General features: G+C 36.2%; 1 pseudogene; it reads left to right on the top strand.

Annotated features, from left to right (window-relative positions):
- Positions 1-1,942: 1,942 nt before the first annotated feature.
- LOC120610677 (survival of motor neuron protein-like) lies at positions 1,943-14,180 on the top strand (annotated as a pseudogene).
- Positions 14,181-15,617: the final 1,437 nt, after the last annotated feature.

The following is a 15,617-nucleotide window of genomic DNA, read 5'->3' as shown; positions in this document are numbered from 1 at the left end:
TTCCTTATGCTAAACTTTTTATCTTCATGACTATTCTATAAATACCAATTTGTACTTTTTAATCCCGTCTCCCTTTTTCACTGATCTTTCCACCCCCTTCCATCTGGTAACCCTCAAAACGTTCTCTGTATCTATGAATTTGTTTCTGTTGTTTTCTTTGTTTGTTTATTTTGTTCTTTAGATTCCACATATACATGTAATCATATGACATTTATCTTCCTTTATCTGACTTACTCCACTCAGCACAATACCCTCCAGGTCCATTATGAAATATCATTTTCCATCCCATTACTTTTAGTCTGTGTGAGTCTCTTGTAGGCAGGATAAGTAAGGGTCTTGTTTCCTTATCAGTTCAGCTGTCCTATCTTTTGATTGGAGCATTTAATTTTTTTTCATTTAAAGTGCTTGATAGATATGTAGTTATTGCCATTCTTTATTTTGATTTTTGATACATATTTTTTTCTTCTTAAAGAAGTCCTTCCAACATTTTCTATAATACTGGCTTGGTGGTGATGAACTCCATTAGCTTTTTCTTGTTTGGGAAGGTCTTTATCTCTCCTTTGATTCTAAATGATAGCTTTGCTGGATAAAGTAATCATGGTTGTAGTTCTTGAGTTTTAATCACTTTGATTATTTTGTGCCAAGCCCTTCTGGCCTGTAAAGTTTCTCTTGAGAAATTGACTGACAGTCTTATGGGAGTTCTCTTGTAAGTAGCAATTGCTTTTCTCTTGCTGCTTTTAAGAGTCTCTCTTTGAATTGAAACTTTGGTGTTTTAATTATGATGTGTCTTGGTGTGTGTGTCTTTGGGTTCATCTTGTTTGGGACTCTCTAAACTTCCTAGGGTTGTATGTCTATTTCCCTCACCAGGTTAGGCAAGTTTTCTGTCATTATTTATTCAAATAGGTTTTCAATTCCTTGCTCTCTCTCTTCCTCTTCTAGTACCCCTATGATGCAAATGTCATTACACTTGATGTTGTTCCAGAGGCTTCTTAAACTATCTTCATTTTTTGGGGTTCTTTTTTCTTGTTGCTGTTCTGATTGGGTGTCCTCTGCTACTCTGTCCTCTTTGTCACTGATTTGATCCTCCATTTGGTCCACTTTGTTGATTCTCTCTAATGTACTCTTTATCTCAGATATTATATTCTTCATTTCTAGCTGGCTTCCTATTGTTTTCCATCTCCATTTTTATGTTTCCTATCTCTTTGTAAAATTCTCACTGAGTTCATCTACCGTCTCCCTAAGTTTCTTGAGCATCCTTGAACTCTACCTCTAGTAGATTGCTTCTCTCCATTTTGTTTAGTTTTTTTTCTGGAACTTTGTTCTGTTTTTTTTCATGTGGGACATGCTTCTTTGTCTCTCTATTTTGGCTGTCTCCCTGTGTTTGTTTCTATGTATTAGGTAGGGCTCCTATGTCTCCCAGTCTTAGTAGAGTGGCTTTTTGTAGTAGGTGTGCTGTGGGACCCCTTGGCACAGATCTAGGAGAGGCCCAGCTGCAGGCCAAGTTCAACCACAGCCTGTGAACCTGGGGCCAGCTGGTAAGAGTCACCAAGCAATCCACATATGGGTGCTACCTGTACTGGGCTTATAGGTGCTTCGATGGGCCAAGTCAGAAACTAGAGGTTGGCTACCAGTAGTGTGGGGCTTGGAGTTGCTCAGCAAGAGATACAGGACACGCCAAGGCCAGATGCTGCTTCTTTGGGTTTTGTGAGCCTTTGATTTTATGAAAGTCTACAGCAGGTAAGACAGCCTGTTTTTATGGAATACATCACTGGAAGTGACTTGGAAGGGCCCACAAATTGGGAGAGGCAGAGTCTCAGGGAATCTCATGGGTAAAGTGACCTGTGTTATCTAGGTTGATGGCAACTCTCCGGCATCTGCAGTGATACAGTGGCGCCTGCGTCTGCAAGCCAGGAGTGGGGAGGGCTCAACAGAGAAATAATGGATGCTGCCAGCACTTCTGTCTTGGAGAAAGCCACCCTTCAGTCCTTGCCCTGAAGCCCGATACCTCAGCACCTCCCGCTATGTACCTGGTGCCCCTTCAGCAGCTGCTCCAGCCCTGGAGCTCAGAGCGAGTGAGTCCATCAGCGAGACAGGCCGGTGTGGGCCCTTTAAGAGGAATGTCTCCGGTCTCACAGCCCTCTCTTTCACTCAGCTGCAACCTCCGCTTGTTTTCACAGCCAGAGGTTGTGGAGACTTCTCTTCTCAGCACTGGAACCTTGGGCTGGGGTGCCTAGTGTGTGGCCAGGACTCTTTACTCCTCAGGTGGCAGAGGGGGCTCTGCAGCCAAAATAGCCCTCCAGACTCCTGATTGCCACACGTGGATGTGGGATCCAATTATTTCATGTCTCTGTCCCTCCTACCATTTTGAGGTGACCTGGTATTTTTGTCACTAGTTACAGGGCTTCTGTACAACCTCAGATGACTCTGCATGCTGGTTGCTCTGTAGTTCTGTTGTAATTTTGGTGTGGTCTCTAAAGGAGGCATGCACAGCCTTTACCTTCTATGCCATTTTGCGTAGAGTCCCTATTTGAACAGTTTTATAATTACTTGACTATAGCACTGAAACTAAATGTGTTTCTGGATTAATAAGAAGACTTGTTAAATAGCAACAATAAAATAAGTAACATTATGTAAACCTTAAAGATAAACAGTTGGAATTGGATTCCAATTAAACTCAAAACATGGAAACAATTATTAATAAGATTTAAATTTATATAATGTACACTTATAAAACACTATCTTAAAAATTATGAATCTAGTAAGTTTTTATTAGAGCCATTATATAGTCATTTAACTAATAGCAATAAAATTAAAAGAGAAAAAATTAAAAATTATTTTAGAAGACAAAAATTTTGTGTGCTTGACTTATTTTATCGGACTCAATAAAAAACACAAATCTACTATAATTATACTATTTACAACACAAAAAAATGAAATAAGATTCACATTATAATAATCACTATCTTAAGAATTATAATTCTATCAAGTTTCCATTTGAGCCAATACATATTCACTTAAGTAGTAGCAATAAAACCAAAAGACAAAAAAGCAAAATTACTTTCCATGAGACAGAAAATAATGTTTTCCTGTCATCCTGGATCTTATCTGTAGGCTGGATTAACTCTAAAGGTGACTCACTTCTATTTTAGGTTGTAGTATGGAAAACAAAATACAGTTCACGATAGAGACATTTCTTGTGGCCAGACATTTCTTGAGAGTGTGCTGGGGTAAGGAAATCACTTGGTGGAGAGGGTTCTTGGGAAGGTCTTTAATAGCTTTCCAAGCATGAAAGGTGGTCCTCTTTTCAAGAGTTTTCCCCTGGCATCTGCAGCATCTGACCTCTGACTGACAGATGCAGTGGAGGACCAGAATCTGGGCCATCTGTGTCCTGTTCAGGTGGTAGCAGAGAATCAGGTATACTTAAATGACCAAGATTATCTGTGGTGTAATTTCTACTGACTTCCATTTTTGAAGATGGACTTCTGTATTGTTAAAGGAAAGCATAGTGAAATTTATAAGTTCTATGGTCCTGAGAGTCTGGCAGGGCAGGGAGCTCCAGGACAAGCTCTGTACTGTACTTGTGGAAGAATTGCTTGATCAGGATAAGTTGCCTGATGGGTTCTTTTCCTGTGGTTCTGCATTTACAAGGATGATGTTCCTGGATCACAAAAGCATCCCAGTTTACTAGGGCTCCCAAAACAAAGTACCACAAATTAGGCTCCTTAAACAATACAAATGTATTTTTCTCATAGTTCTGGAGATAAGAAGTCAAAGATCAACATTTTAACAGATTTGGTTGTTTTTGAGGCTTTTTTCCTTGGTTTGCAGATGGCTGCCTTCTCACTGTGTCCTCATGTCGTTCCTCTAGCATCTCTTTCTGTGTGTCCAAATCTCCTCTTCTCATGAGGACACAGCACAACACAGATCAAATTAGAGCACATCCCAAGAGCTTCATTTAAGTTAATCACTGCTTTAAAGGCCCTACTTCCAAATGTGGACACATTCTGAGGAACTGGGGGTTATAGCTTCAGCATACAATTTGGGGGGAATACAATTCAGGCCACAATACTAGCCTAATGCTCCTCCTTCTTTGGTGATCTGGTAATCCAGGAAATTTTCTATATCGCAAATTATGGGGAGACTATTTTCCAATTCCACTCAGCACCAAGGTTCAACATATATAATTTTTTTCTGAGGATCAGAGATATCTGGTATAGCAGATGCTGTATTGCTTTGTCCAAATTCCTGAGGCCTTTCCAGTACTCTGTTTTCTGGCTGACTTCAACTATCAATAATGGATGAGGGTTCTCCATACTGCAGAAAGCTTTTTTCCTTGTGAGCCTGACAAGTTGAACATGCTGAAGAATTAACAAGTCTTGGGAGTTGTTCTCAACCAATGACAGAAAAATTGAATATTGCAGCTTCTTTGGCCCAGATAATTCTTCAGGATAATTCTGAAGCATGCCTTTTACATCATTTCCCAGATATTCTCAAAGGGATTAAACTCTAGTTACCCACTGTAATACTTAGTTTCATAATGTACCCTTCATTGAGTGTCATCTTTTTCCTATCTCACATCTTCCTTCCCTTCCATTGTTTACTGCAAGTCACAAATAAATGTTCGCATTTGATTATTTTCTCTAGATCTGCTTTGGGGGTGGGGAATCCTAAACTAAAGCAGTTGATACTCAAAGTTATTCTAGAAGGCAGGTCTTCAAGCTAAATTCTAGAATTACTTGATATCCATATTACAGCAAAGACTCCATTGCTAGTGGTAAGTAGTTGGTGATAAGTTCTGGCATGTTATATCATTGCACTCACTAGGACTCTTACTGTGTTGAATTAGGATGGGATGAAGTAAAGGGTCATGCACCATTTTATGCAATATCTCTGGAATTTGAGAGATGGTAGCATTGGTAATTATAAGAACCGTGAATTTGATCACTTGCTATTAAATGACATGAATGTGCTAAAGAAAGAAAACCACACACTCAATCTAGCCAGTCATGAACCATGGGAATTGTGTGAAAGCCAGAAAATCTCTTTGGCAATATTTAAGGAAGCTCTCATTTTCTAAAACTGGAGGACAGAATGTGTTGAAAATTAGGTCCAGGATCTGATTGTGAGAGTAGTAAAATTACAAAGAATTGTATCAACTTGGCAAGTCTCTTTCTAAAATCAGGAACCTTGAAAGAGTGGGACCCTAATCTTTGGAATGGATTGACTCAAGAATCTTGAAATGTAATATTTCTATGAACTTTTAAACTTGCAGAAGTAACCCACTGAATTTCTCCAATATCTCTATGAATTTCTGCACTTGCAGAAGTTGCTAACTCCTCTTATTAGATGATAGCAGTCAACTCCATTCCCAATCCCGCCTTTCCTGAACATCATCCAAAGTCCTCGCCTGAGGCAGATGTTTTGTAAGATAATATGCTTGCAAGTATATTTACCCTAAGATTTACTCTAACTATGGTATCAAGGCCAATAACTAGGCTCAACCTCAGCATAATCCAACTAGAGAAGTGCTGTCTCTGATTTGTCAGGAAAGGGACTATTGACCAGGTGAGTTGTAGGACCTGGCTAAAATGTATTGTCAGGAACCAGGAAAGTGTGTCTAGAAATCAATCTTGAGAGTGCTGCACCATCAGTTACAAAATAAGTCTGGATAAGGGAGTTATGAGTACTCTCATATGACTCAGTATTTAACATGGGACAAGGACACCAGGAGTCAGTTATAACCTTTTGCTTGAATGGTGGAGATGCTGGAACTGCTTTGGAGGAGGAATCAAAGGCTCAGAGAGCTGGGCATGTTAGAATGGTTTTGCAGTCCTTGCTTTACATGATTCTAATATGCATGAATTTCAGTTTCCACAGTTCAGTTAAATAATACTAGTGCTCCAATAACACAGTTTAAATTTCAGTTACCAAGACATATTAACATGAGTTACATAAAGTGCAAACTTTGCGGCTAGCTCTTCGATGCACTAATTACTATATGCACATCATGATCAATGACCAATCATTGTTAGATGATATCACACTTATGATGTAAAAGAATACTATACTGAAAAAGGATATATGTAGTTTGAATTAAAACAATTGACACGGTATTTCTAGTTGTCAGAGTTGATAGGGGGAGGAAAAATGTCTGTATCTGTCTAGGCTACCATTCTGCCTGGAAGTTCAATGACGTGATGTTTTAATTATCTACAATGTTGTTTTCTAGAGGGCAAATGAGGAAAGAAAGGGTGGGGAAGCAGGAAAACATGGATTACAACACAAAGAGTTAGGACTTGATGACAGTCCTATGAGTCACATCAACATTTTTAATGTCAAAAATTAAGGCTAAAGAAATAGCATGTGGTTAGTAAAAAACTCAAATCAAAGCCTCTCTATTATTTTTTTTCGCTAAACGACTGACCACATTCGAAGATGAATAATAATATAAAAAAGAACCATCATGAAGACTACAATCAAAATGAAAAAGAACCTCCCAAAATAAGAATTCATAATTATAAAAATCAATGTTCTTTCTATACTAGCAAAAATACAGACTATGTCATTTGCAAAAGGAAAACAACTTTACATTATAGAGGACTTAACATAATAATGAATGAACAAGAGAAAAATCTTCAAATTCCATTGAATGACTCAGAAAATATCTAAATAAATGAAGATATATGCATATCTATCATCTATCTATCTATCTATCTATCTATCTATCTATCTATCTATCTATCTATCATTTTTAAATTTATTTTTTATATTTTTGGTGACATTGATTAATGAAATCCAGTAAGTTTCAGGTGTACAATTTAACAGTAAGGCATATATATATATTGCATTGTGCGTTCCCCTCCCATATTTAGATTTCTTTGGGTCATCACATATTTGAACCCTTTTATTGCATCTACCAACCTTCTCCATCCTCCTCCTCTACCCTCTGATAACTACTAGTCTATTGTCCATGTCCATGAGTTTCTGTTTGTTTGTCCTGTTCATTTGTTGCTTTTAGATTTATGTCCCACATATAAGTAATATCATGTGATTTTCAACATTTTCTGTCTGGTTTATTTTGCTTAGCATGATTATCTCGAGGTTCATCCATACTGCAAATGGCAGTATTTCATCTCTTCTTATGTCTGAGTAATATTCCATTGCTGAGTAATATTCCATTTATCCAATCATCTATTGTAGGACACTTTAGTTGCTTCCATGTCCTGGCCACCGCGAATAACACTGCTATGAACAATGGTGTGCAAATATCTTTTCGGATATGAATTTTCAAGTCTTTGGGATAAATTCCCAGTAGATGGATTGCTGGATAATATGGTAGATCAATTCTTAGTTTTTTTGAGGAAACTCTATAATGTTTTCCATAGTGGCTATAGAAATTTGGAGTCCTACCAGCAATGTATGAGCATTCCTTGACTCCACGTCTTCTCTAACATTTGTTATTATTTGTCCTATTGATAATAGCTATTCAAACAGGTATGAGAGGGTATCTCACTGTGGTTTTGATTTGTATTTTCTTATAGTTAGCGATGATGAGCACCTTTTCATATATTTGTTGGCCATTTGTAAGTCTTAATGACAGAAGTGTCTGCTCATGTCCTCTGCCCATTTTTGATTGGATTATTTTTTGTTGTTGTTGTTGTCGTTGTTGTTATTGAGTCATATGAATTCTTTGTATATTTTGGATATTAGGCCTTTATCAGAGGTGTTGCTTGCAAATGTATTTTTCCTTTCAGATGGTTGTCTCTTTACTTTGTTGACAGTTTCTTTTGCTGTGCAGACGTTTTTAGTTTGATGTAGTCCCATTCATTTAGTTTTGCTTTTACTTCCCTTTCCCTTGAGGTCAAATAAAATCTTCTTTAAGTCCAAGGTCCTTGAGTTTCATTCTTATATTTTCTTCTATGCATTTTATTGTTTCATGTCTTATATTCAAGTCCTTAATCCATTTTGAGTTAATTTTGGTTTGTTGGTGATAGACAACAGTCTAGTTTCATTCTTTTACAGATAGCTTTGCAGTTTTTGCAGCACCATTGAAGAAGTTATTCTTTCTCCACTGTATGTTTTTGGCTTTTTCTGTTGAAAATTATTTGCCAAGATAAACATGGATTTATTTCTGGACTCTCAATTCTATTCCACTGGTCCATGTGTCTGTTTTTCTGTGAATACCATGCCATTTTGATTATTGTTGCTTTGTAGTATAATTTGAAATCAGGCAGAGTTTTCTTTTTTCTCAGGATGGCTTTAGCAATTTGTACTTCCATAAAATCTGATGACTTTTGTACTTCCATACAAATCTGATGAATTTTTGTTCTATTTCTTTAAAAAATGCCAGTGGGATTTTGATGGAGATTGCATTAACTCTGTATAATGCAATTTACATTCTAACCAGCAGTGTATAAGGGTTCCTTTTTCACCACAACCTCTCCTACACTGGTTATTACTTGTCCTATTGATGATAGCCATTCTATCAGGTGTGAAATGGTATCTCATTGTGGTATTGATTTTCATTTCCCTAATAGCTAGTGATGTTGAGCATTTTTTCAAATATTTGTTGGCCATTTGTATGTCCTCTAGGGAGAAGGGTCTGTTCAGATCCTCTGCCAATTTTTTGATAGGATCATTTGTTTTTTCTGTTATTGTTGAGTTATAGAGTTCTTTGTAGATTTTGAATATTAGGCTCTTATTGGAGGTGTTGCTTGCAAATATATTTTCCCATTAGGATGGTTATCTCTTTACTTTGTTGATGATTTCTTTTGCTGAGCGGAAGCTTTTTAATTTGATGTAGTCCCACTCATTTATTTTTGCTTTTACTTCCCTTGTCTTTGAGGTCAAATTCATAAAATCCTCTTTAAGTCCAAGGTCCTTGAGTTTAGTTCCTGTGTTTTCTTCTATGTATTTTGTTGTTTCAGGTCCTTAATCCATTTTGAGTTAATTTTGGTGTGTGGTGATAGACAACAATCTAGTTTCATTCTTTTGCAGGTGGCTTTCCAGTTTTTCCAGCACCATTTACTGAAGAGACTTTCCTTTCTCCATTGTATGTTTTTGGCTTTTTGTTGAAAATTATTTGCCCATATAAATATGGGTTTACTTCTGGACTCTCGATTCTGTTCCACTGGTCAGTGTGTCTATTTTTCTGTCAATACCATGTCGTTTTGATTACTGTCACTTTGCAGTATAATTTGAAGTTGGGCAGTGTGATACCTCCGGCCTCTTTCTTTATTCTCAGAGTGGCTTTGGCAATTTGGGGTCTTTTGTTCTTCCTTACAAATCTGATGATTTTTGTTCTATTTCTTTAAAAAATGCCGATGGGATTTTGACGGGGATTGCATTAAATCTGTATAATGCTTTAGGTAATATGGTCATTTTAACTATGTTGATTCTTCCAATCCAAGAACATGGAATATCTTTCCATTTCTGTGTATCTTATTCAATTTCTTTTGATAGGGTCTTATAGTTTTCATTATATAGGCCCTTCACACGTTTTGTTAGATTTATTCCTAGGTATTTTATTCTTTTTGCTGTAATTGCAAAATAATTATTTTTTCCACTTCTTTTTCTGACACTTTATTATTAGAATATAAGAATGCTATGGATTTTTGAACATTGATTTTGTATCTAGAAACTTTACTGTATTTGCTTATTATTTCTAGTAGTGTTCTTGTGGAGTCTTTAGGGTATTCTATATAGATAATCATGTCATCTACAAATAATGACAATTTGACTTCTTTGTCTCCTATTTGGATGCCCTTTATATCTTTCTCTTGCCTGATTGCAGTTGCTAGGACCTCCAATGTATATATTGAATAATAGTGGTGATAGTGACCAGCCTTGTCTTGATCCTGAACTTAGAGGGAAGGTTTTTAGTTTTTCACCATTTAGTATAATATTGGCTGAGGGGTTGTCATATATGGCCTTTATTAAATTAAAGTACTTTCCTTCTATACCTATTTTGTTAAGTGTTTTTATCATAAATAGAAGCTGTATCTTGTCAAGACTTTTTCTGCATCTATCAATATGATCATAAGATTATTATGTTTTAATTCGTTTATGTGGTGTATCACATGAATCAATTTGCACTTGTGGAACCATTCCTGTGACCTTTGGATGAAGCCCACTTGATCGTGGTATATAATTTTTTTAGTGTGTTGCTGTATTCAGTTCGGTAGTATCTTATTTAGGATTTTTGCATCTGTGTTCATGAGAGATATTGGTCTGTAGTTTTTTTTTTCATTATCTTTACCAGGTTTAGTATTTGGGTAATATTGGTCTCATAAAATGAGTTGGGAAGTATTGCCTCCTCTTCGGTATTTTGGAAGAGTTTGAGAAGAGTAGGTATTAAATAATCTTTGAATGTTGGTAGAACTCACTGGTGAAGCCATCTGGTCATGGACTGTGACTTTTTGGTAGGTTTTTGATGATTGTTTCAATTTCCATACTGCTGATCAGTCTATTTAGATTTTCCAGTTCTTCTTGATTCAGTCAAGAAGGTTGTATCTTTCTTAGCACTTGTCCATTTGTTCTAGGTTATTAAATTTGGTGTTTTACACTTTTTCATAGTATTCTTGTATGATTCTTTGGATTTCTGGGGTATCTGTTGTCATTTTTACTTTTTCACCCCTGATTTTGCTTATTTGTGTCTTTTCTCTTTTTTCTTTAGTGAGTCTAGCCAGGGCTTTCTCAATGTTTTTAACCTTCTCAATGAAGCAGCTCTTTGTTACATTTATTTTTTCTATTTTTTTTTGTTATTATTGTTTTCAATTTCATTTAATCCTGCTCTAATTTTGATTCTTTCTTTCCTTCTGCTGACTTTAGGCTTCATTTGATTTTCCTCTTCTAGTTTGTTTGTTTGTTTGTTTGTTTTTTAAGATGAAGTGCTAGATTATTTATTTGGGCTCATTTTTATTTTTGGAGATAGGCTTGTAATGATATGATCTTTTATTACCCCCTTTGCTGTTTTCCAATAGTTTTGATATATTGTACTGTCATTATCATTAGTTTCTTTGTATCTCTTGATTTCTGTTTTTATATCTTCTCTGACCCAGTTATTCTTAGTAGCATGTTGTTTACTCTCCATGCTTTTGTGGTTCTTCCTGATTCCTTTTTGCAGTTGATCTCTAGTTTTAAAGTATTATGATCAGAGAATATGGTTGGTATGATTTCAACTCTTATGTTTGTTGAGGCTATCTCTGTGTCCCCGTATGTGGTCCAACCTTGAGAATGTTCCATGTGCACTAGACAAGAATATATAAGCAGCTGTTTTGGGATGGAAGGCTCTGTAAATGTCAATTATGTCCATTTCATCTAATGTGTCATTTAAGGATGCTATTTCCTTATTGATTTTCTGTTTGAATGCTCTGTCTATATCTGACAGTGGGGTATTTAGGTCTCCTACTACGATAGTATTTGCTCAGATTACCTTGGGGCTCCTCAGTGTTTGGTCTTGGAGAATATGGGGGGATAGGCCCTCTGGGTTGGGAGTTGGGGCCTGCAGCTCAGCCTTATGTTTTGCAACCTCTGCTAGTAATTATCAACTGTTGTTTCTCTGCCATCCCTGCTTCTCTGCTGTCCCCACTTCTCTGCTCTCTGCCCTGATCCCTGGGCACTGCTGCTGTGTGGAGCTCACAGCTCTCCCAGACAGGATTGTTCATGGAACCCTCTGCACCTTCTTTCCTTTCCCTCCTCCTGCATGGAGCTCCAGCTACCAGAGATAGCTTCTTTGTGTCTCCCAGTCTACCATTTGACTCCCAGCCATCTGACGTGTAGTAGTTCTTATGTGCAGATTCTACGCTCTGACGTGCTGGCGTGCAGTTTGGGTGTTTTTTATTGAGTTAGACGTTCAGCTTATTTTTGTTTCAAGGGGAGAAATCTGGGGATGTCCCTCACTTCACCATATTTCTGACATCCCTTACATAATCTTTCTATCTATCTATATCTATCACTGTATGTATGTATGTATGTATGTATGCATCATCTATCAATCATCTATCATTTATTATCTATCTATCTATCTGTCACCTATCTTCTATTTGTTATCTATCTGTCTATCATCTACATGTCTGTATATATGTCTACACATATACAGAGAATCGTAAGACTAAAGATATCAACTCTTTCCAAATTAGTCTATAAATTCAATGCATTTGCAACCAACTGTCTCAATCATGGGCCCAATTTAAAGTGCAAGTCAAGGCAGCCATTCTTACTGTGTGACTCCAAGTGCCTGAAATCTCTCTATACTAAAGCAATCATTAGAATAATTCTAAAGAACAAGGAGATTGTAAATGTCATCTAATGAATGTTAAATAGTATGTTTGTAGATACAAATGAGTCCTCATAGGAGCAAAGCAGTGCTTATTTGGTTTCTAGGAATATTATTTCTAATGCTAAACTAAGTATGGCTGTGTTTGAAGTAGGAAATGTGAGGGCATGAGACAGTAGTTGGAAGGACGCATATGGAAAAGCTAGGAAGTAGAGTTAGGAATACATGGAGAAAAGAGATATAGAGTTTATGCAATATTCCATCGTTTCAAAACTATAGTGATGATGGAAAAGCTGAAACTATGAAGTAGTAAAAAGAATACAATGAGGAAATGGATAAGCCAGTAATCTAGTGGGAAAGAACTCAGTAAACTGAAAGCCAGAGAAGAGATAACCCGAGAGATAGAGGCAGCAATTGGTTTCTAGAGATTTATCAGTTCCTGATTGCTTACCAGTTAACAGTTGTAGTTCTAGATCTCATATATCCTTAAAACAAGGAACTCCATGTTTTCTTATGGCGATCCGAGCATCTCTCTTACTCTTTCCCTTTTAAAGAAATAATTCTCTTCAGGTTCTCAGCTCATTGTTATTATTGATTAATGCAAAGCATTCAAACTTTTATTTTATATTATACTTTCACACTTTTTAAAAATCTATTTTTCTCCTTCCTCACTATATTTTATGCTTTGTATTTATAATTTATTCTTTTCCCCTTCTCTTTCTATTCTTTTGCTCATCTCAATTCTTCAATCCTATCCTGTATTTTATATATGTTCTTTTTTAAAATTAAAATTATTGGGATGACATTGGTTAATAAAATTATATAGGTTTCAAGTGTACAGTTCAATAATACATCATATGTATACTTCATGGTGTGTTCACTACCCAAGCTTCTTACTAAATATGCAGTGTCATGTGTGTATGTATTTTTATTTTTATTAAGTTATGTTGGGATATAAATCTCATTCTACCTATTTTCTTACTCGAAATTATGTTTTAAAGATATATTCACATTAGCATTCAGCCCGTACACTGCCCCGCGTAGTAACCTTGCCAAGGCATGTGAGTAGGAGCCAATGTCCTGAGCAGGGGACTGCTCTGTGCAGTTCTGGCATTGCACAGGCCAGAGTTATGATTCTGACATATGAGATGATACAGCATTGATAGAAGCTTTCCATAAAGCTGTAGCTTTATTTAAACATGCCCTAAAGTTGGTGACATTTCTGAAGCTTCAGGTAAACCAAAAGGCACACCTAAAAGAAAGCCTGCTAAGAATAAAAGCTAAGAAAAAGAAAAAGCATACCACAATTCCCCTGAAGCAGTGGAAAGTTGGTGACAAATGTTTTGCCATTTGGTTAGAATACAGCTGCATTTACCCTGTTGCCATTACTTTAGTTGATTTTAAGAGAGAAAACTGTGCTGTGGTTTACAGTGGATATGGAAATAGAAACAAATCTGTCTGACCTACTTTCTCCAATGTCTGTAGTAGCTAATAACAGAACAGAATGCTCAGGTGAATAAAAACGAAAGTCAAATTTTAACAGATGAAAGTGAGAGCTCCTTCAGGTCTTCTGGACCTGAAGATCATCAAGTCAAAAGCTCTTCCATGGAATATGTTTCTTCCTCTACCACACTTAATGCCAGCATCAGGATTGGGACCAAGAAAGCTAGGTCTAAAATTCAATGGCCCACTACCACCATCACCACCACCACACTTCCTATCATGCTGGCTGCCTTCATTTCCTTCTGGACCACCAATAATTCCTCCACCACCTCCCATATGTCCAGATGATGCTGATGCGTTAGGAAATATGTTTATCTCTTGGTACATGTGTGGCTATCATACTGGTTATTATATGTGTTTCAAACAAAATAAAAAAAGAAGATACTTACATTTTAATTAGGGAGTAAGTCTGCCATCATTATAAAAGTGAATCTTACTTTTGTATAAATTTTACAGTTTGTGGAAAACATGTTTCAAAATGAAATGTTATAAAGTAGAAAAGTTAATATAAATAATATGAAAGACATGTTAATGCCAAAACTATTTGAAAAAATTTTATCTAAATCTCTTCTAGAATTCTCATGATATCAAAGTGTCATCTCACCAAATACGTGTTGTTTGATGATATGGAAAGAATAACTTATTTTTCAAGAATGAGATCCTTAGAATCAGGGGTGAAACTGCATCATTCTGGTCAGACAGCTGGTCTTGCTTTTTGACATGTGATGCAGTATGAAATACATTGTGTTACCTATGAAGCATTTTCATCGATAAAGTGTATCTGCAATTTAATAAACCTTTAAGATCTACTTTCTCATTTATCAGAAATACTGGGGTTAGAGCAATGAGTTAAATGACACCACAAAAGAAATGATCAGACAGCTCCACAATGTAGAATGTTTAGAAGATAACTGGCCTCGTTTCTTTGAAAATGTTTCTTTGGTGTCATGAAAAAAGATGGTGTGGAGTAGGTAACTATTCTAGATTTAAAATGACTTAAGAGACACTAGCCCATATAGATTTAATAGATATTTTTAAAGTATTTTACCCCAAAGCAAAAAGTATACATTATACAAAGCAGCAAAATACACATTCTTCTCAAGTGCATGTAGAACATGTACCAGGACAGACCACATGTTAGAACACAAAACAAGTCTCAATAAATTTAACATATTGAAATCATATCAAACATGTTCTCCAATCACAATGGTATTAAACTAGAAATCCATTACAAGAAAAAAAGTGGAAAATACACAAACACTGGGAGGTTAAACAACATGCTACTAAACAATGAATGAGTTCTCAATAAGATCAAGGAAGAAATCAAAAGATACCTAGAGACAAATGAAAACAAAAACACAACAACTCAAAATCTATGGGTCACAGTGAAAGCAGTCCTAAGAGGGTAACACTACAGGCCTACCTCAAGAAATAAAAAAAGCTCTAATAAACAATCTAAACTTACACTTAAAAGAACTAGAAAAAGAACAGCACACAGAGCTCAAAGTGAATAGAATGAAGGAAATAATGAAGATCAGAGTGGAAATAAATGAAATAGAGTCTAGAAAAAAATACAAAAAGTTAATGAAACCAAGAGATGGTTCTTTGAAAGGATAAACAAAATTGACAGACCCTTAGCCAGAGTCATCAGGGAAAAAAGAGAGAGGACTCAAATAAATAAAAGCAGAAATGACAGAGGAGAAATAACCATGGACTCCACAGAAATACAATGGATCATAAGAAAATGAGCAATTATACGTCAACAAATTGGACAATCTGGAAGAAATGGACACATTCCTAGAAGCATATAATCTTCTAAGACTGAGTCAAGAAGGAA

Source organism: Pteropus medius, unplaced genomic scaffold, assembly GCF_902729225.1.
Source record: "Pteropus medius unplaced genomic scaffold, Ma_sr-lr_union100, whole genome shotgun sequence".
NCBI lineage: Eukaryota > Metazoa > Chordata > Mammalia > Chiroptera > Pteropodidae > Pteropus > Pteropus medius.
This window is presented reverse-complemented; position numbering and strand designations above follow the sequence as displayed.